At 33.5% G+C, this 7,876-nt stretch overlaps 1 long non-coding RNA gene across 1 annotated transcript; it reads left to right on the top strand.

Annotated features, from left to right (window-relative positions):
* Positions 1 to 2,596: 2,596 nt before the first annotated feature.
* On the top strand, positions 2,597 to 4,750 carry LOC114579171. The gene is made up of 2 exons (XR_003700044.1): positions 2,597 to 3,930; positions 4,038 to 4,750. It is a non-coding gene; the product is annotated as an uncharacterized LOC114579171 (long non-coding RNA).
* Positions 4,751 to 7,876: the final 3,126 nt, after the last annotated feature.

Genomic DNA, 7,876 nt, shown 5'->3' with positions numbered 1-7,876 from the left:
TATTTATATTCTACTTTCACAGGAGGAGTATACACGGTTTCGAAAGAGTCATGCCGCATCATGTCAGGGCTCTTCTGGCGGCTCTGTGGAGTTTTCTGAGTACCGCATTTGATCGCAGGCCGTCGGAGGAATGCAGCATGGTAGAGTTTATAGTTTTGGCTCGCAAGCTCAAGCATACAAGGGGACGCTCTCCTCTACTGCATTCAGCTTCGCATCCAATTCACATGAGTCCTTACATGCTCAACAAATAAGTGCCCTTCAAGCAGAGCTAGAACAAGTAAGGAAATCACAAGCTGAGGTTCAAATGCAGATGCAGGAGCAGCACAATTAGTTGTTGGATGAAATGCGCAAAATGAGTGAGCAGTTTAGTGAAAAAGAGGTAGCTCTAGCTGAGGAGGAGTCCACGGAGTCAGAGTAGTTTAGTTTAGTCATATGAACTTGTTTATTTCTGTTAATCTGTGTTATTGAACAATATGTTATGTTTTTAGCTGTTTGATGCTATTGAACAATTTGTTTAAATAGATATTTATGTTTTTGAGTATATGTTGAAGTTCTTTATATCTGTAATGTGTATAATTGTGTTCTGGAAGTGTATTTGATTATGTTTGCAAGTGTGGAAATGCAATTGCTGGCTGGGAAGGAATTTTTTTTGTCAATGCTACTGGTTTCCAGCGGATTTTGCGTCGGAAATACGACGGAAACGACGATACAACGAATCAGCGCAATCATGCCGGCGTTTTTTTTTTTTTTATGCCATAAATTTCTGGCACATCTTACTGCGCGCGTCGTATCCGCCGGCTTTGTCCGACACCAATTGATCACTGGAAACAAGCCGTAGCTTATTTAATGCGAACCTACGGTGATTTATCCGCCGGTAATTTTCGTCGGATCGATACGTCGTAAACTTCTGGCGCACATATCGCCGGAATAAACGTTTGAAAAACGTCGGCTTGGCTAGCATTTTTGTGCCGGTAATGCGCCGGAGATGGCGCCGGAAAGTTTTTCGACGTCTTTTAAACGTCGGAGGGTATTTTCCGACGCAAATCAAACCAGCGCACAAAAATCCGCCGTAAATACGCCGGAAACCAAGAACTTCCTTCGGATTTTATATGTTACCGACGGATTATATCCGCCGGTACTAGCGGGTTTTCCTGTAGTGTATCTACTCTTACCAACTCTAAACATCTTTACCTACCATTTTTATTAAACTTTCATCTGGAGATCAGGAAGAGTTTGCAAAGCTGATTAATGAATAACAAAGCTAATTTTTAATATGATTTTTAAGCTTCGTTAGGGACGGCTTTCTTATTGCTTCATAAAACAACTTGTTTGTACAAAAAATAAAATTTTTGTACTAAAAAAATATTTTAAGAAACAGTAATAAAGCGGTTCCAAACAAGGCCTTATGCTTCATTGGGAAAGCTTTCTTATTGCTTTGCTTTCAGATCGTAACCACAATATTTGTTTACCTACTATTTTTTTTTGCACTATTTTTAATAAATTATTATACTAGGAAACTGCTTCTTATAGTCACTTTTAAAAAAGTAGCATTCTTCATAGCAGCTTTATAACAACCTTTATAAAAAACGGCAGCCATCCCAAACAGATCTTTGAGTGATATACTAAGTACCCCTTAAAAAATTTCATCATTAATTTATCATTTTAATCAACAAATGGTTTCCTATCTACAAGAATCCTAACATCATCATGACTATATATATAAAATATATGTATGAATATGTCCAAATTTTCTATAATCTTCTTCTGCTAAGCAATTTTCTTTCAGGCAATGACGTCAAGAGTAAACTTTCCCATGCAGCCCTCCATTGCCAGCGTATTTTTCTAACTTGCTGGTTATCTTTCCAAACCAAACCTAGCTTCTTAATTTATCTCCAACCAATCTTGTCTATTCTTCATTGGCCAACTGAGACTTCAACGTGTCCTTTAGTTTTCTTCTTTGCTGACAAAGAGCCAACCCCTCTGAATCTCTGATTGACACCTCTTATTTGAATTTCATCAAAATTAAGCCGACATTATTCATGGAATCCATAATGAGTTCTTCCTCATCCATTAATGGCAATGTCGAGTAGGATACCAATATTGGACTTGGCACGAAAATCTGACACGAACTCAGCACAAAGTGGCGACGGCTACTTATGCAAATTGGGAAAGATAAAAAATTAGATTAGGTTCTAGTCGGTATGAAAATAAATGCAAGTAATTATTTTTTTTATTTGACTTGAAGTAAAATAAATACAGTGTAAAATCCAACTATGATGCAGGTAGTGTCATTGGGGCAGGCAATGATGATGATAATGATTGATAATTTTTCGTTGCATTTGAATGTCAACCTAATTTAACGATTTTCGAATACGCTAAAATTGATCAGCTAGATGTTGAATTTGAAATCATTCAAATTTTTTAAATTATTATTTTTTAAATGAGTTGTGAAATGCTCGACTCACCCAAATTTGATAAGCCTGATTAATTAATCAAATTTGAGCTCTGACTAGCTAATTTTTATGACTCATAAAAAAGCAAAGAAAATGAATATGATTCAAATAAATATTATAATAAAATTATAAAAAAGAGAGAAATTAGAATATATATAAATAATAAATAATAAATTTAATATAAAAAATAAGAAATAATTTTAAATATTTCATTAGCTTTATACTTAAAACTCTTGAATTCTAATATATTTTAAATTATTATTTTTTAAACGAGTTGGCTCGCTTTCTAATGAGTCGAATCACGGCTGACTGAAGCCAAACTCGATAGCTCATCAAGCCATTCATCAAGCAGCCGACTCGTAAGTTGACTTGACTCACTCACACCCATATACGGAAGCAATAGAATATGCAAGTAATACACTTTTTAAATCAATTAATTAAGATTATGTCCCATCTTCTAGAACGAAATTAATTATTGGCAAGGAATTAGTATAAATATTATATTATTTATATTAAATTATCATATTTTGTTGATTATAACATCAGTAGATTATAATAAACTTTTGAGAGTGTGGACATATATAGCTCAAATGTATTGTATTCAGCTTTATATTCTAGAATTTCCTTTGCTTTCAAACAAAGGCTTTTAATTTCAATCTATTTGTATCAGTTAATTACCTATCTTGCCTTCAAAATCAAAGCATTGCTATCGTACGATATATTTTTTAATTATTTTTATTTAACCGATTGAGAAAACAATTTGTGGTCTCCCTTTTTAGGAATTTTAGGATTGGGAGTCATTTTCTCTTATTAATGGCTTTTTTTTCTTAATTGAAGGACTAAAATTCAATTGCTGTTTGATTTCAGAATTTCAAAATGGACATTCTGCCTTTGTTTGGTATCTTGTGCCACCATCTCAAGATCAAAATGTACTCGGGTGCAAGTGGTTTTACAAGACTAAACTCAATCCAAATGGCTCAGTTGCACGCTACAAAGCTAGATTGTTTACTCAAGGATTCAAACATGAGTATGGAATTGACTACAAAGACACATTTAGCCCGGTGGCAAAATTCCCCACCATCAGACTTCTTATTATTGCCACCCACTTCCAATGGCATGTGTTACATCTCAAAGTCTATAATGTGTTTTTGCATGGAAAACTTTCTTAAATGGTTCATATGAAGCAACCCCAATATTTTATTGATCTATAATTTCCCTCCCCCGTTTGAAAATTGCATAAGTCCATCTACAGACTCAAACAATCCCCTCGATAGTGCTTTTCTACCTTTTCCTCCCATCTTTTGCAATATGGGTTTCTTACAAGCAAAGTTGATCCCTCCTTCATGATATTTCATAAAGGCCGCATTCTCTCTACCTACTCGTGTATGTGGATGATGTGCTCCTTACAGGCAATAGGAAATCTGAAATTGACAAACTTCTTACAAATTTGAACTCTCATTTTTGCATGAGAAACTAGGTCCCGTTTAACAATTCTTGGGCATCCACATTCATACAGGCAATAGGAAATCTAAAATTGACAAACTTCTTACAAATTTGAACTCTCATTTTTGCATGAGAAACTAGGTCCCGTTTAACAATTCTTGGGCATCCACATTCATACTACTCTTCAAGGCATGTGACTAAATCAATCAAGATATATTACTGATCTGCTCACCAAAGATGGAATGCTCCAATGTGAACCGGTCTTAGCCCACTTCCCTCTAAACTTCACACTTCAAAGCCTACGGATACACCATTTCCACAACCTGAACACTACTGCCAATTAGTTGGCTCTTTACAATATCTCACCATTATCAGGCCCGACATCGCCTTTGTCGTTAATCATTTATGTCAACATATGAACAACCCATCAAATAATCACTTTTAGTTATTAAAAAGGGTGCTCTGATATCTGTAAGGGACACTTAACTATGAGATTCCACTCCGAAAGTCGTCTCTACAGCTCTTCGCCTATACTGATTCATATTGGGCCGCTGATTCTCTGGACAGATGTTCCGTCACCTTATTATGTACTTTCCTTGGCGATACATTACTCTCTTGGTTAGTTAAAAAGCAACCCACCGTTGCTCGTTCATCAACTGAACCTGAATACAGAGCGTTGGCAGCTATTGCAAGCAAAATTATGTGGCTAAGGTGACTTCTTGCATACTTTCGCATCTCATCCGACACTCCCACTTCAGTGTATTGTGACAATACCTCCGCAATTGTCTTAGTTAATAACCCTATTATTCATGCTCGTACGTACAAAGCATATTGAAGTGGTTTATCATTTTATACGGGATTGCATTAAGGCAAATCATATTATCGTTCCTCATATTGCTTCACAAGACCAACCGGCGGACCTCTTTACAAAGCCCTTACCTGCTACTCGATTCACTGACTTAAGAAGCAAGCTAACAATTCAACCTGAATTGTCACCTTGAGGGGGGTTGTTAACCCAACTCAAGTGGTTCACCTCCATACGATGGCTCTGCTCCACTACTGACTACAGCATAACAAACTCCTACTATTACTGCAGTGATATACTCGTACCCCTTCAAATATTTCATCATTAATCTATCATGTTAATAAACAAATTAATGGTTTCCTATCTACAAGAATCCTAACATCATCATGATTATATATATATAATATAAGTATGAATATGTCCAAAATTTCTATAATCTTCTTCTGTTAAGCAATCTTCTTTCAGGCAATGACGTCAAGAGTAAACTTTCCCATGCAGCCCTCCATTGCCAGCGTGTTTTTCTAAATTGCTGGTTATCTTTCCAAACCAAACCTAGCTTCTTAATTTATCTCCAACCAACCTTGTCTATTCTTCATTGACCAACTGAGACTTCAACGTGTCCATCAGTTTTCTTCTTTGTTGACAAAGATCCAACCTCTCTTATTGACACCTCTTATTTGAATTCCATCAAAATTAAGCCGAAATCATTCATGGAATCCTTGATGAGTTCTTCCTCATCAATTAATGGAAGCGTGGAGTAGGATACCAATATTGGACTTGACACGAAAATCTGACACGAACTTAGGACAAAGTGGCGGCGACTGCTTATGCAAATTGGAAAAGATAATGTATTAGATTAGGTTCGAGTTAATATGAAAATAAATGCACGTAATTATTTTTTTATTTGACTTGAAGTAAACTAAAAATAATATAAAATCTAACTATGGTGGTAGTCGGTGGCCATCCGATCAGGTAGTGGTGACAACAATGATAGAGAATTTTTCAATGCATTTGAATTGAAGATCAACCCAATTTAATGATTTTCGAATACATTAAAATTGAGCTAGTTGGTGAATTTGAAATCATTCAAATTTTTTTGTTGTACATTTTTTTGCTTCAAGCCAAATACCAAGTAGAGCAGAAAATGAGTTGTCACAAGCTCGACTGACCCAAATTTGAGCCTGATTAATTAATCAAGTTTGAGTTCTGACTTGACTTTATTTCTATGACTCCCTTATAGAAAAAGCAAAGAAAATGAATATGTTTGGAATAATTATTAAAATAAAATTATGAAAAAAGAAAAATTAGAAGATAAATAAAAAAGATTCATTTGATATAAAAAATAAGAAATAATTTTAAATATTTTATTAGCTTTATAATTAAAACTCTTGAATTCAAATATATTTTAAGCTAATATTTTTTAAATGAGTTGACTCACGCGCTAGCTAATGAATTGAATCAAGGCTTACTGATGCCAAACTCGTTAGCTCATCAAGCAGCCGACTCAACAGTTGACTTGACTCACTCACACACCCGTATACCGAGGCAACATAATCCTCAAGTAATCCACTTTTTTAATCAATTAATTAAGATTATGTCCCATCTTCTAGATGGAAATTAATTATTGGCAAGGAATTAGTATAAATATTATATTATTTATATTAAATTATCATATTTTGTTGATTATAACATCAGTAGATTATTATAAACTTTTGAGAATGTGGACATATATAGCTCAAATGTATTGCATTCAGCTTTATATTCTAGAATTTCCTTTTCTTTCAAACAAAGGCTTTTAATTTCAATCTATCTGTATCAGTTAATTAGCTATCTTGCCTTCAAAATCAAAGCATTGCTATCATACGATATATATTTTTAATTATTTTTATTTAACCGATTGAGAAAACAATTTGTGGTCTACCTTTTTAGAAATTTTAGGATTGGGAGTCATTTTCTCTTATTAATGGCTTTTCTTTCTGAATTAAAGGAGTAAAATTCAATTGTTGTTTGATTTCAGAATTTCAAAATGGAAATTCTGTCTTTGTTTGGAGCCGTTTAAAAGCTCCTTTCTTAGCCATAGTTTCAAAAATGATTTTTCACAAATAGTTTTTTAAAGAAAAAAAAGCTTGAAATAACCATTAAAAATTTTGTCTTTTAAATATATTAATTTTATTAAGTATTTTTTTATCACAAAAGCTATCGGAAAGTTGTTCAAACAAAGGCTTTGTTTGAAGAAAAAATATTATGTGCGGACACCAGACAGTATCCGGATACCAAACAGAATGTGACACATCACTTTTTCGCTCGGTACCGCTCGATACCAGATGATGTGGCACTTTCTGATTGGCCTCCGGACCGTCTGGTGTCCGCAAAGAATAATTTTTCTTGTTTGAAATAGCTTTTGGCTACTATTTTTCACAACTTTAAGAAATTCTTTGTTATAGAAAATTGTTGTAGAAAGCAGTTAAAAAAATTATCAAACAAAGCCAAAACCTCAAATTACAAAAGTTTAGAAAATGCCTTTTTATCCTTTTTTTTTTTCTATTTTCATTTATTATTATATATTTTAATATTAAAAATTATATTTGATATCTTAAAAATAACCTATTTTTATTTGTATTAATATCATATAATTTAATTTATGTTGTGGTGGCCTCCATCATCATCGGTAGAGCGAATGTGGCTTCTAACGAGGAGAATAATAGTTGAAGACAATGGTGCTGCGAGTCCTATGTGATAAGTAATTTTAAAATTATCTAATAGTTCTCAAAATTATTTTAATTGTTTTTAAAAGTAATTTGATTTGTTTTTATAAATAACAAATAAAATTAATTAAAAATATCAAAAAATAATTTTCAAAATAGAAAAAAAAAAATGAAAGTGATCCCATCAAACCCTTGGTTTAATAATGATTTTGAATGAAGCATAACTTAAATTATATCATAGACTGGTGATTAAGAAAATTACTATGACCTTCTTTTTGACCATTAAAAAAAATATAAACAAGTTTTGTTAATTTTTATGAATTTACCAAGGTTGTGAAAACCGGACCGGACAACAAACTGGAAGAATTAGAGGTTCATGGTTCGACCGGTTCGACCGGTTGAACCGGGGTCGAACCGGGGTCGAACCGGATGACGTAATAAATAATAATATAATTAAAAGTGATAAACGA

The sequence above is a fragment of the Dendrobium catenatum genome, unplaced genomic scaffold (assembly GCF_001605985.2).
Source record: "Dendrobium catenatum unplaced genomic scaffold, ASM160598v2 fragScaff_scaffold_207, whole genome shotgun sequence".
Taxonomy (NCBI): Eukaryota; Viridiplantae; Streptophyta; class Magnoliopsida; order Asparagales; family Orchidaceae; genus Dendrobium; species Dendrobium catenatum.
The sequence above is the reverse complement of the archived record's forward strand: the minus strand, read 5'-3'. Positions and strand labels throughout refer to the sequence as shown.